Source organism: Pleurodeles waltl, chromosome 12 (genome assembly GCF_031143425.1).
Source record: "Pleurodeles waltl isolate 20211129_DDA chromosome 12, aPleWal1.hap1.20221129, whole genome shotgun sequence".
NCBI classification, from domain to species: Eukaryota; Metazoa; Chordata; class Amphibia; order Caudata; family Salamandridae; genus Pleurodeles; species Pleurodeles waltl.
Window position 1 is genome coordinate 161,331,394 of NC_090451.1, and position 15,448 is coordinate 161,346,841.

Below are 15,448 nucleotides of genomic sequence, written 5' to 3' on the forward strand. Positions count from 1 at the left end.
GCTCTTTTGGATATTTTGCAAGACTGGCTAAACCACTAATTTGCTCTCACCTCTCAACCACCCCCCCTCACACACAATCTTGCACAAATATGTTACTCAACATTTTTTTTAACCATTTCTGTGCACTAGCACTATCTGTGCAGGAGACAATTTCTGGCACTCAAAGGTTTGGAGTTTGTCGGCTACAATTGTATAAATTTCAGTCATAGATTTTTTGAGCTCGTGAGAACACCCCATTTCACGCTACTTGTTATTACTAATCTCCACAGGGTTTGGTAATACATGTACATCTAGGCCCTCTCATATCTTTCTGTGCCTTCTCCCAAATCTATGTGATTGGAAAAGGCTGCTGTCATAGCGATCAATAACTGCCAAACTCTCATGTCCATTTAAATAACGTTGATATAACGTTTGTAGTCCCCTTTTCTATATGTAGGTTTTGGAACATTGTCTGGGGGGAAGTGCCCATTACCAGGTCTCAGCCCATGCAAGACCATTATATCAATAAACCTGAAGTGCCGCATAGCTCATTTTATTATTTGCAGTTCAAGTCGGTGGATGTCATTGACAAAGGCCAAATGGTAAGGGACGTACCAGGGATTTCAGAAGACCTGGAACCACAGGTATATCTCCTAAGCCCCTCTTATCGCATGTCCCTTGCAAGAGTCTCAGCACCAGTACATGACTGTCCCTGGGAGCTGCATCAAGATTGAGAGTGGGTGGTAAACTCCCATCAACTGAGTTTTTGCCATCATACGCTCCGCTTAGAGTGCGGAGTTTGGCAAAAACTCCAAACACCGCCACAATTTGGAGTTTAGTGGCACTCACCCCTTATTTCATCAGTTTTCACAAAACCTATCACAGTGCACAGCCTAATTCTGGAAGTTCCTCTGCACTTCCAAGCCTAAGTAAAAACAGGAGAGAGTGCTGTAGGATGAAAACAATTTTGCTTGTGTTGCTCTACTTGTTCGTGAGTTCCCACTTTTCTTTCACCCTCCTTATAGTGTTCAGGTAATGTGGTGAGGTTTATAGGAGTGTTAGGGTGCACAGCCTGGGCTCGCAACGGGGGTCACGAGGAAGAAGCTTACAAGGCTAGGCATCGCTGACAGTCTCAAAGAGGGAAGAAGCACCCCACACTATCCTGCAAAGTGGAGACCAGGCATTAAAGTTGTTTCACATCTTTTTCCCTGGGTTCCTGTTAAATTGTTCAGCATCATAGGGGCAGCTTCAGTAATTGAAGCTGTGATATGTAGTTTCGATTAAAAATTTACTAGTTAGGTTTCCAACAAACAAATTGCATTCAGGGTATGCAAAGCTTCCCAGTGGTTCATTTGAATAGGAACTTAAAATATAACCAACAGCAATCTTCTTTATATGTTTTCAACTTGTGCACACAATTATTATTAGTGTTAATTAATATTTCCATTAGCCGACGTTTTCCATTCCGGATTAAAAGGCCTTACACTGCTTTCAAATGCCTGAAATGATTCCTCTGATTGAAATATTTTTCATTTATTTTACCGTCTTAGAGACGGCTGCCATGTCCCATCAATGTGAAAGGCAGTGAAAAACATAAAATGAGCTGTGATTAAAAGAAATTCTCATAACATTTATTATGTTATGTTTCCTTTTTCCTGGACCTGAAATGAACAAATATATTCCCTGATTTTTCTTGTCACTGTCTATCTGGAGCTAGCTGCTAGTTGCTAATCCCATAATGTCAGTTGCTTTTAAGTAAGGATGCATTAGAGCATGTTTTGGTGCACACTGGATGCCCCTCCCCCTGCTGCACGGACACCCTTCTTCCCCAGTCCCTTCTCTTCTGACCACACGAACGTATTTAAATCCCAGGTGTTTAAACTTCAATAAATGTTCTGCATGTTTTAAGTCTCTTCATTGGTCTCTCGTCTCAAAGCCAATAGGTTTATGCATAGATGGGAAAGTACTGGAAATTGTGGAACAGTCTGTTTCACAGTACTTTCTCAGACTGGTTTTCTCAGTTTAGTAGCTCCACCCATGGGTGGGACTCTGCAAAATTTTGTGCAACTCCGCAAATTTCTGGCGAGCAGAAATTCTGAAGTTCCAGCCACTCTTAATCAACATATGGGCTGATTCATAAGTTAAAGTGAGATAAAAACGTCTTTAATTTTGGCTTTGAATAACATATACCTGCTCTTTGCCTTTGTGCCATGCGAAGAAATGTCAGCTGCTCTAAATGAACATGCTGTGGGTAAACTGAATTTTTAGTTACTCCAAAGGTTAATACCACCTTCCAAAAATAACTTAAATGCCTCTTTGCTCACTCAATATACTCTGCCAAGAATTACCTCCTTTCTAAATCTCTTACTTGGAATCTCACCAGAGCCCTCGCATAGCCCACGTTTTTTTGATCAGCGCCTCACAGGAGAAATCATACTACATAATCCCTTCTTGATACAATTGAACATACTACTTCAACCTGCACCTTAACTACCTCCCCCCTTTCACAGGCCTTCTACTAAGGATGATGCCCTTTTGTCCCCTACCTATTTTATTACCATAAAAATCCTAACTGTGTAAATATATTCCTTACACAGACTTTCCTGATATTTCCCCATAATTGTTATACATTCAACTGATAATTCCTCTTAGGTGTTATGATACTTTCCTCTATTTGAACGCTTAACCACGCACTGACGTATCTTGTTATACTTTTTTAAATTGAAATCCTTGTAAAGAGCTGTGCTATCCAATTGCAAAAACAACAGATGATGGATGGAATGCGGAACAAATCAAACATTCACTTTAAGTCACAGATTTGGGTTTAATCCATCAGTTTTTTGTTGCTTGTCATGCCATTCCAGTTTAGGCCATATACAAATCCATGTTGACCCTGCTCCCCCGGAACAGTCCAGCCCAGACTGCCAGGCCAGATCCTCCCTGAACCAGAAACAAGCATCCTGGGACCAATTTCAGGGTATCACCTCATTAGCCAGGCTAGATTGAATCTGGTGGTATAGCAAGCACGGGACCCATGTCTAAGCAAAAGGTTTAATAAAACCCAGATCTCTGTGACTGGGGGTGAATGTTTGCATTGTTGAGCATTCAGTCCATCATCTGTCCTTTTTGCTGCCAACCAATTGGCCACGGTTTGCTCTATAGAAACTCTAAATACAAAAAAAAAAACCTTTCAGCTTCAGCATTCATTGTTTGAATACATCCAGTGTATTTCAAAGAACACATTGATTCTGTGATCAGTTAGTCAACCATCCTATAGTTTATAGTAGGCCTAGGTGGAACTCCTGGAGTTCCACGCTGCAGAATTCTGCAGGGGTAATTTACAACTCTGCAGAATTATGCAGAAGCAGAGTTTTGTGAGTGGCAGAGTGCCACTGCCACCTTCCCTAGTTTGCACCATGTCCTGAATGTGCCTGATCTCGGAAGCACTAAGCAGGGTCAGGCCTGGTTAGCCAGGCCCGACTCTGCTTAGAACTTCAGAGCTCACGTGCATTCAGGACAGCGCCATAGGCAGCCTAAAGCTGCCGTTTCATGCCGCTTGTACACTGGCCTGCCCCATGTGCACTGTACACAGGGCATGCCAGTGCACAAGAGACCTGCAACTGCAGCTCTTGCTGCCTACGGCCCTGGCCTGAATTCAGGCACAAGTGTGCACAAAAGAAAAAACAAGGACTTATCTGCGTCCTCCAGGGGGTCCTCGTTCCCAGAAGCCTGTTTCTCTGCCTCCCTCTGCCCCCTGTTCCCAAGCTGCTGGCAGAAGGAGGGCTGGATCCGGAGCTGGCACCAGCAGCAGCTCCAAGCCGGCCGAGAGGATGCACTGCAGCCCAGTTATGGGCCACACAGCGCAAGGGCAGACTGTCTGGCCCATAACTGGGCTGCAGTGCGCATGTGGTGAGCTCCGCTTGACTAGCGGGGCTAGCAGAGTTTTTGGTCAAGCTCTGTGCCAAAAACTCCGTTAGCTCCGCCAGCAGAGCAGAGCTCAGCACCCACCCCTAGGTTTTAGATCCTATTAAGCATTCTCTTGTTGAATATGCTACTCTATTTCACACCAAGTTCCAACTTCTTGTGCCAAATGTGCCATGTTATTAAACCGATTACAGAGCCTTGATAAGAAATATGGGAAATTGGAGTGAGTGAGACCAAGAGTAATGTAAGTAGTGATCATGCTGCTTCTTTGCCTAAAAACTGTCACTATTTTGGATACCATAAACCATGTATTGAAAATTATAGATTATTATTTGTTCACATACCATTTTGCCTTTCCCTCTTAAGAATCCGATTTTCTAGATGCATTGGGAAAGCAATGATTTACACACTTCTATTTTACTCCCAAATACATCTCTGTGAACGTAAAGGTCTATTCAGGAGCAGGTGTTTTTTGCCATATGAGGCTACCGCTGCTTTAGGATATGTATTTTTATTTAACTAAGAACTGTTTTTGAACACCACTGATCATCTTAAGGCGTCTTCATGGTGCTAGATTTGGCAGCAGAGTGAATGAGGACAGAGATGAGGTGCATTGATTATTACGATCCATCCAGATGTCAGGTGTGGAACAGGACTTCAGCTCAGTACACATAAGCATGCTTTAGTATTAATGAGTTTCTTAGAGAAGTCGTCACTTTTTGCCCCAGAGTTAAACTTAGTTATTCTGCTGCCTTGTTTCCTTGAGCTGCAGTCGTCTGGTTCCACATTTCAGTTTCTTTAATGTCCACTGGTGGATCGGATATGAGTTTGATTTACTGAGGTACCTGGCAGGAGTTGAACAAGACGCTGGCTGTGAACGGGATGTTAAAAATTAATTCTGTTCATCATAGCTTCAGTTTTGAGCAGTGAGCAATTGTTTGGTGTTAAATAATATAAGACCACATTTCTTGTATTCTGTCTTCTGGTAATGATAGTACCTAGTGGATAGCCAATCCCTGCTTTTAACATTGCTCCTTTTTAGATTTCAAAAGAAACCTTTACTTTGATTGCACTTACTATACATTAATTAGTAAAAAGATGGTTTTGAGATCTGGCTTAACAGTGAAGCAGTAAACTCAGATTAGTCTTTGGCTCGACTCAGAAGAGTATAATTCTCTTTCCTCACGCTTCTAACTGTTTAGTGTATCTTCCACCCTTAATTTAGTGCCGGCTTGAAAATGCATAAGGGACATTTTACATTAGAAAAGTGCCCTCAAATACATTATTGCTTGTAAGTGCTTAGTTGTTAAAAGAATGAGGCTCTCATTATGAGTCTGGTGGTCCTAGGATCACCAGGCTCGGGGTGGTGCTCGGACCTCCACCAATGAAGCTGTCTGTCCCCCACATTACAACCGTGGCAAAAGCACCATGGTTGGACTGCCTACACTGCCACATTTGCACAAGCCGAAGCTAGCATCGCCACATTTGCACCAGCCGATAGCCTGCCAGTGCCAGCGGTCTGAATCCACCAGAGCAGTACTGCGCTGGGGATTACCACCGCCACGTCCGCCCTGGCAGGGATGGTGTGCCGAGGGCCCCACAGTGGCACCTGTACTGCTCATGTACTTGGCATGGGCAGTTCAAGGGCTCCCAAGGGCAGCCCCATCACACTTTTCACAGCCTGGATTACAGGTGGTGAAAAGCATGATGGGTGCTTTCACACCGGATGCACCACAACTTTGCCACTGGCTCTATTACGAGCTGGCTTCAATATTGTGGGTATTTTCCCACTGTGCCAGCGAGAAACTCATAATAGGGCCAGCATGCGGAATACTGAACTGGTAGTCTTCCAGACGCACAAGTTCGACGGACAGTCTCTGCCGCCCGCCATACTCGTAATGAGGCCCTGAGTGTCGGTTCCCAAAGACCTGTCAAAAGACCGCGCTGGTGCAACTAAATGTGGAGTGCCAAGTACCAAGGCTGCTAGTCCTACACTCCCCTTTTGCCTCTTTAATCTAACATTAGGCTGTCCCTTTGTCTCATGCTTGCCAGGCCCAGATTTCTATCTTTGTGACATTGTTTCTGTCTTTGTCTTCTTCTGTCTTTTCTGGTTTGTTCACCCCCCCTCTCTTTCTCACAGTAAATGTCTGATGGGTAATACAAGTGCAGGTGGCCTCCACTGACAACCACCTACTCAAATTAAACCCTGCTGTTTGCCACAGTCACATCTTTATCTTCTATAAGCATACAACGATCCTTTGTTGCTACTTTTCTCCCCAACATCAGCAATGTCAATAGTCCTGACTTTAACGTGTTAAAAAGCATGTGCTTATGCAAGGCATGCCATGTACATTGATACATGCCTATTTGTGTGAGTTAGCATGTTAAAGCTGCACCCATTGGCTTTGCTTTTTGTAATCTGCACATCCTGTTCTAAGTAATTGTTAGCAATCATTTGTTCATTGTGTTTCGTTTATAGAAAGTTGTGTGTACATTTTAACATTATAGGAAGATCCTTGGGCTCTTAAAAAAAATATATATATATATATATATATATATATATATATCTCATTTATGAAGAATTTGCCCTAAATATTGATTTAAAACCATATCGCACTATAGTGGCAGTGTCTCTCCTTGAAACTGGCTAATATGAGCCTGATCAACCATATATGGTTGAAAGCAATGCTAGTTTCTACTCTTTAAGATAGAAAGTGAAGCTACTAATCTGCCTCAGTCTGCATTGGTTCACTGCTTTCTTTCTGTTGGTAAGCAAACTGCTGCTGTCCGCACCATCCAAGAAGGCATCTTATTGAGGGTTTCCTGCTCAGGCGGTATCAGCATATGTAGCTGCACAGAATTACTAAGCTTTGTGAGGAGGCACTTTTTTCTATTGTGACAACCATGATGCTTGACACCTTCAAGCAAATAGGATACTTTCCTGAAAACAAAACCCAACCATGTAGTAGATATATTGTCTTCGAGAAGCACAAAGCATATAATTGTATTTGTTTAGATGTTTTAAAAGTCAAATGCGTGTAATGTAATTTTTCTCATACTTACCTAAAAAATAAATGTAGCATTGACAATTATTCATTTTCTAAAACGTATTTGTTAATTGGGAAGATATTAGTTACTCCACTTTTTTACCCCTCACCCGATTCTGGATGCAGTTTTTTTTTCTTAAATGGAGAAAAACTACTATGATGCTCTAAACTTTATCTGGGCCTCTGCATGCTTCTATACAACATCAACCTCTGTCCAAATCACTCTGTTCTGATATGCAAAAATGATTTTTCCTCTGTCATAGGTATTTAAGTTATTTTTAATATGAGTTTCTCATTAGGACCATGCCACATCCATACACGTCTCAAGTGTGAGACACTGGGCATGCAGAGCTGTTACAATGCGTGTGATAGCCATGTTCAACCTATCCTCCCAGTACTGATATCATCTGCTCTTTTGTGAGGCTTGCAAGTATATTTCGTGATCAATGACAATTTACAGAAAACTGCAATATCTAAGATTGCCTTGGACTCGCAAACTCCTGAGGTCTCGTTTTCATCTGCGACCTGCGACTCAGGTTGAATGACAAAACTGCAGGAGCTGTGTTAAAAGCCTTCTGACTGCCAAGAGATAGGGAAAGAGCGATGCTTAACATCCCATCCTGAGCACAGGGGAAAGCTTTCACAGATAATGCCGCTTCACCTGTATCATAGCAGAAGGTTAGTACTTGGATTTGGTCCTTTCGCTGCTTTTGATCCTTTTATTGGACTACGCAATCTGAGCTGTATCCTTCGGTTCAATTTTTTTCTTGTAAAGGGTTGTGGCGATTCGGCTCTCAGACATTCTGCACTGTTTAATAGTTTTTTGCTTTTGTAAATAACGTGTGATGTTCTCGAGCTGTCTTTCACCGTACACCAGTAATATGTAAGAACATTGCTGCATTACACTCAACAAGAAGGGGCCATTTTAATTGCCGGTTTGTACATTTCATTGGTATCTTGTCTGCATTGCATCCATTTGACATTACTATATAAAAGAAAGAGTGCTTAGAAAAAATGATTGTGAAAAAGCAATAGTCTACTGAACATCTTGCCTCCAATGATCATCAAGGAATAGACAATGTCCAACAAATTAGACCCACGCCTTAGGGAGAGAGCGCAGAGGATTTTATCTATTCGGTATCTACAATAATACATTAAACAACTGAGAAAGTGACTTTTGGTAAGGTAGGAGTGTATTAACCAAAAATATACCGATCTGAGTATAGGTACCAGATATATCGATCACTTGCTTTGTTTCTGTTTTTAAAAGATTTGAGTGGACAACATTTCTTGTGAACTGATGTGTTCCTGAGGTTATATGGAAAAGGATCTTTGCATTTTAGGTTAAATGCTGTGGTTTAGAGACCTAGTTTTAGATGTGATAATTGCCTGAAGGATATTTTCTCTAAGCCCCAAAATGTTTTTTAATTTTTCCTTTAGTGTAATTTAGGGAGCAGCTAGGTCTCTCTGGTGACCCTCCTGCTCTGGTTAGTCGATGAGTGGGCTTAATAGAGACTTGTCTTAGATACTGTAGTTCTCTGCCGAATCTGCTTCCTGAGGCCGTCATTCATGAGGAGAAGAGTAGGGCTCTGTTGTAATGAAGGTAAAGTGCACCATATACTAAAACCTAGGTATTTGACTAAAATCAATATGACTATCTAAGGAAAATAGAACATGCTTCTGTGCACTTTTCTACACAGTTTTATTTCTTTGATTAGCAATATCTTTAATCTTTTTCTCATTATTTTTTTGCACCACTAAATGGAACTCTAAAGTTGGTGGATTACCTCGCCTTACTTAGGTGGTGATTCTAACACTGCTGGCTTAAAGGAACATCTAATGGCACTGGCCTTAGACTTGGCATAAAGAGGAGATGCATTGTCTCCGATAATAGCACATTTCATTTTTGTCTTCATTAGCTATGTGGGAGCGCACAGATCTAGGGACATGGCATCCTGAACTTAGGTTCACTGTAGTCCAACAGACTCTTTAAAATGTGAGTCTTCCCTACTGATCCCTGCTCTGGGAGCATCATGAATTTCCCCAGGCTCCACTGGCAGTGGTGTTGGACCAAAATCCATCTGAGTGCTGGCTAGTGGGGACCCAGCTCAAATAGCATGGGAGTTACCGGTTGTCTGCTTCATTGAGCAAGTGAGCACAGCTGGAAGCGCATCTAAGTGTTTCCAGAGGGGATAGGCTGATTTTTCTACCAGAAGATATCTGGAAACCGTGGTGAAAGCATTCAGATTGCAGAATATTTTTTTCTGAAACACTTTGTGTAAATGTGATAGGTTCTAAAAGCATGAATGCATTGCTACCTGATTTTCGATATCCTCAGACATACATCATTTTCGATACCCCCAAAAGTAATAGGATCTCCAGAAATCTCGCATATGCCCATTAACCACATTTTGTGCTTGGTTACAAACCTAGGTATAAAATTGTCCTTTTTTAGAGAGTTGGATATAACTAATGGATGATAATAAGGACAAATGTCCTGCCGACCTGGCTACTTTGTGTCCATGGCGCAGATACAGTGCAGTTCGTAGTGGAAGTTGCTGTGAGGGAGCGGATACAGAAACAACATTTTGGTGCAGTTTTTATTTGAAGAAAACTATTAACTGAGCAAGTAACTTACTAATGGCATATGTCTAGTGTAACCGAATCTGTGTGGCCGTGCTTTTGTTACTAAAGAAAATACAAATAACCTTTATTTGCAAAAGACCTAATTGAACTGATTAATGCAGATTTACAAAATGTCAGGAAATAAAACTAAACAGAAAATAGAAAAAAAAAAAAAAACAATTATCCAACAGAGACAACAGCATCTTAAAATGCACTAAGGTATAATAAAACAAGTGATTTAATGAAAAAGACACATTTGTTAAAAATTTTCAAAACTTCATATTCCCTGGGTGAAAGAAATTGAAGACTTTGAGAATAACTGAAAGGTGCTGCCAAGAGACAATAACATGTTGGCCTTTAACCTGCACCCTACCCTTTACCTTATCTTGTGCCTTAGTTCACCCCACCCTCCCTAGCCCGACGAACTGTAGCACGTTATCCTTCTCCCTGCTGTTTATCTATTGATGACAATAGCAGTATTTTTCTGAAAATGTTCCTTTTGTTATGTTATCCCACTGTGGGCACATCTTCCTGTTTCTAGCACAGATACATTTGCTGAATGCAATTCAAAACGTAAACGCTGATCACAAGACACGTCCAAACTGATAGTTTGACTCCACACATAGAAACATTGTGTGGCGGAACAGATCAGTTTATGGCATTGTGATACATTTACTGATTATCCTAAACATGTCTGATTATCAACCCTAATAAATATCAAAGTCTATGTATTTACACGAGGTAAACCGAAATTTCTAAGCTTCTGTTTTTAGACCCTCGCTTGTCAATAGACGCTTGAATGAACCTTCATTTAAGGAAATCTGAAAGCATTCTATTAAGGGCTTTACATTTTCTGGGAGTGCCAATGTACATATTAATTCTCCGTGGGGATGTACAATGGGGTAATAAAACTTGAGCCCCCGCAAAGTAAATGAAGGGGCCCCCCTCCTGACTCACTCATGAGCTCTCGGGCCAGGGTACTGTACTCAGGGTGGCCCGCTGGAGCTTGCGACCACCCCGCACTGTAGAGGCATCTCTTACATCACTGGAGCTGTGATGTAAGCACAACTTAAACCGATCCAAAGAACAGAGTCTGTGTAATTGACTAAGAAGGACGAACTGTGAAACTTTGTACTAAAGAGAAAACACACAGCTGCTCCTCTTAGATCTGTCCGTGGACATTATCTCAATATTCTACTGTGTAGACAGTTGAAGGTAGGGGATTTTGAAGGAAATTGGTTATGATTTTACTACCTCATTTCCAAACAATGGTTGCAATACAGATACCGCATGCGGTCCACTATGCACTGCATTGGACCCTTTAGTGTGTGCATTGGGCACAGAGCGGACCAGTGAGCATTAGCAGAATGCAATGCTGTTCCTTATGCAGACGCTAACCCACAACCGCAATTAAAGATAACTGAGATGAGTCCTGGGTGTTTGAAGCTCTTGTCCACCTATTATCACAGGAGGCAAACAATCCTGCATTTCAGAGGTTGTGGGGAAAGAGAACTCTGCAAGTGGATATTGTCAGTGTGATAATAGTTAGTATCCAGTATTGCAACTTTTCCCTCAGGCTTTTTCCATAACTCACTTGTTCTTGAGAGAGCTCTCTCACTAAATGCTGCTTTTTGCAGACAATTTTCCCACATTTATTAAACTTTATGAAATTTGCAGAGGGAAATCTATGCAACTTTCACACCCATTCACTCAACATCAAAAGAAGCTTTTAAGTTTATAGCAACTTCATGGAGTAAGTCCTTAAACATCTGGCAAGAGTCAATAGTGCTTTTTAACAAAATCTGTGCCCCTGAGCTGTAGTGAAGAGTGATCCATGTGCATAATTTACCTTAAAATAAAATAATCTGCTTCCCTCCATCTCACACTCTCAAATCAATTATCGACCAACTAAAGTTCTTATTTACCTCAGTCATGCCACGACTCCTATTGTGAATTACAGTAAATGTATGATCTGTTTAAAACAAAAAATACAGTCAAATACAAAACTTGGAGATTCACAACTCCAATAGAAAGAATTTAGAAATAGTCTGATGCAATTTTGTTTTATTAAGCCTGGTCAACATTCAACTAGCTTCCGCTGGTTTGCTACTAAGCACTAGTTTGTTTTTCAGTACAAAAGGTGTCCTCACTTTTTTTTTTTAACATGAAAAAAAATCTTCCTTCCATTTTAAACACGAGGGCACAATTTTCTCTAAAAATGAAAAAATTGTGAAAAACTTTATAAGACACGAACCACAGCTGCTCATATTACGTTTGTTCGTATTGCTCCCTGGCTACCATAGTGGGAGTTTTACCCGAACAACTACATGACAGTATGTAATCTTGGATATTTCACATAAAAAGCATAACACGAGATGCCAGAAATTATGTAAAACAGCGGCATAAACAAACAATTGCCCCAGCCTAATATTTATCTACCTGGCAAGGATGGGTAATGGGTGTTTTTAGTTTTAAGAGGCTCATTCACTTGCATATTTGAGCAAGTGGTTTCCGGTGCTCGGCACCAGCACTAAATTCTCCACACCAGCACTACTGGCAGTCCGTCACATGTTGGCACTTTCTAATTTTGAGATAAGCACAATAACATTGTTTAATAGTTCAATATACATAAAAATTACTAATTTCTACCTCACAGGCAATTTTCATAGCTTTGGGTGGTCTGGAATAGTCCGAATTGTCACACTTGTATGAGGACTATGGTTGGTAACTCTGGCTGGTGCAATGGGCAAGCATCAGTGTCCTCCTGAGAGAGGGCCTGGCACTTACTTTTTGATTTTTTTTTTTTTAACAAATTGATCTCTGCTGTTACTATTTGTAAAACTTTGGCTCTTATTTATACTACTGCCCCTGTTTAAGCACTTTGCAGGATACAAAATAAAGTACACATGCTTTTTCAAGTGTATTTTATTATATTTTTCAGGTTAGTGGAAGTTTAAATACATTCTCATATTGCTTAGACAGTGTGGAGCGTAAACTCTAAAATTCTTAAAGAACACATTTGGGGCTATGAGTGTGGCTGGGCAATTGTTTCTCTGCTCTCTGTCAGTGGACTCGTTAATTGAGCCTGGCGCGTGAATTCTGATTGTTCCCTGACATCTGCCAAGGATATAATGCAGCGCAGTCTTTTGTAGTAAAACCAACGTATTGCAGCAGCTGCCATGGGAACACCAGGCGGATCGCAGGAGCGCTGTTTACTACTGATATTTCATTAACTGTGTCTGAATGTTTTATAAACCCAAGAGCATAGGTGGAGAGAAATATTCAGGAGAAATAGACCCCAGCACACTGGGTGAGAACCCTCTTCTGAGAAAAAAAGTGTGGAATCACCGCTTGTTTTGCAATGTAAAAATGATGAGCCCTGTGGAAATAGATTTATTAATTTACATGTGACTGGTAATACTCCTAATGCTAAAACACTGTCCTGTCAAAGATCTTGAAATCTCTTGACAGGCCCTGCTCAGCATGTGTATGAACCACCGGAGTTGCTGCTGCAAACAATAAAATCACTTCCAGCACTAGCAATTGGAAGGCAAATAAAAAATGGCCCGGGGGTTCAAACCCATAGTGGCAGGGAATCCATGGATGCAGAACTACATGGGGGATTGCAGTAAAGAGACAGGGCCAAAAGCACTTCAGAGGCCATATTGCTTAACACGCTGGCTTTTCACAGTCATGGAGGAGATTAGCAGTGTTCTGTACTTGTATTTTCTAGACTTGTCCTCTAATCTTTTCACTCTAATTCTGTTCTCCCTCTTAATTTCACATTTATCCTTCTCTGGTCCATTCTTCACTCTCTTGCTCCTTTGGTCTGTTTCAGTCAGTTTCTCACATCTATTTTGACTTAATTGTTCATATTTCATATAAGAGGTAAAACATGGCTGATAACAGTTGGGTGACTACCGGAGAATGGTGGTGAGAACCTGGGCAGACCCACCATGCATCTGCAGCATGTCCTGCCTTCATCAAGGAAGAGGTTGTGACCCTGGCACATGGTATGTTTGTGTTGCTGGGCCTAGGTCGAGATAAGGCAGGTGTTTACTTGGCCCAGAGGAGGAGAGGCTGTATAAATAATGGGAGTGGAGTCTTTGGGAGTGCATTCAAAGCCTGGTTTTGGTGCAGCATAAATTATGGTTCCACCCCTGATGTCACAACTTAAACCTATATGTACACGTAATGTTTCACATAATGTGTGTTATAATTGGTAATAATGTAAAGTGTTGCACTCAAATTCACTAATAAATTGCATTCACTGTAGAGCTAGGCAAACATTTACCTTGTGTGCCTTAACCCTATTAAATGAAATATAATAATTTTTAGTCAATTAGAAACCATCCTCATATTAACGAATTGTATTTGCCTAGGAAACGAGGATTTATTTAGCGATGCGCATTAATGTTTTCCAGTTCAATTCTAATATGTAGTTCTCAGTAGCATTTACGTTTATGTATTCAAAAGTGCATTTCATTTATTGTAACTGTAACATGAAGCTAATTTGAGATTGTGTAACTGACGTTTACATTTATTTGAAATTAAGATGTGCAAAAAAACACAAATTAAATATATATTAGTGAATAATACTTTAAATTGACATAACCATGCGTGTATTTATTTCAACGTGAGAAACTCTTTTAATTTCTGCTTGCAAGTCTTTTCTTTGCAGGTGCGTTAACATGAATTGTTAGTTGGGAATAAATGTACTACTGTGTTGGTGATAGTCTAGGAAAAAGACCTTGATGGAAGAACATGGAAAAAACTACTGTGAGCCCGACAGTCTGTTGCTCTAATTTGTTGCAGGCAATGTCCAGATGACCAAGGATAGCATTGTTCTCAGGAATGGTTTGAGAAAATCTGTGAATGTTTCTGTTGAGAATGTGAGACTAGAGAGGTCAATGAAGCTCCTGATGGCCTGATGATGGGTGTTACCTAACAGATTTGTGCAGTAGAAATTAGTGTTCTCACAGATTGATTTCAGATACCATCCCTTCAGATTTTGAGGGGAACAGACCTCTGACTCTTCCCCTGTCCTTATGCTTTGCTGAGTGTGGCTTAGGCCAACGTTTAATTCTCTCTAAAGACTCTTGACCGAGGTCTGAATTGCTGACACTTTCTTCTTTCCTATGTGCCTATGCATATATTTTTCTTTTTGCAATAGCATCCTGATTTTTAGAGATTTTCTCCCATCATTTTGTAGATTAAGTTAAGTAGATGATTTTAGATTGTACTAATGTTTCGGAAAGAAGGATAAAGACCCTTCTCTGAGCATCATGTTTTATTGCTAATATTCTGTATTTCTGTAACTTAACTCTTGGTTTGCCTTATGCTAAAGGGCCTACACTTCTTCAGGCGTTTTGGTTATCCTGTAGTTATTCTGTATGTCTACAGCATATTTTTGAGATTTGTTTATAGCAATCTGTCTGTTAATGTGTAATAAAATCCTTAACTTTATTTCCAATTTGGGTTCTTTGTGTGACCAAATTGGTTACTGTTAGATATGGGGCCAAACAGGGAATCAACAAACAGAGTCACAGAAATGTTATAAGCAAGAAAATGCTCACTTTCTAAAAGTGGCATTTTGAAACACACAATCTTAAAATCAACTTAACTAAAAGATGTATTTTTAAATTGTGAGCCCAGAGATCCCAAACTCCAATTGTCCATCCGCTCCCAAAGGGAATCTACACTTTAATCAGATTTAAAGGTAGCCCCCATGTTAACCTATGAGAGGGACAGGTCTTGCAACAGTGAAAAACGAATTTAGCAATATTTCACTGTCAGGACATATAAAACACATTACTATATGCCCTACCTTAACCATACACTGCACCCTGCCCTTGGGGCCACAAAGGGCCTAC

The 15,448-nt window shown here is 40.7% G+C and overlaps 1 protein-coding gene across 2 annotated transcripts in view; it reads left to right on the forward strand.

Annotated features, from left to right (window-relative positions):
- CDH13 (cadherin 13) overlaps positions 1-15,448 on the forward strand; it is a 2,224,354-nt gene that overhangs the window by 1,114,695 nt on the left and 1,094,211 nt on the right. The window lies entirely within an intron of this gene.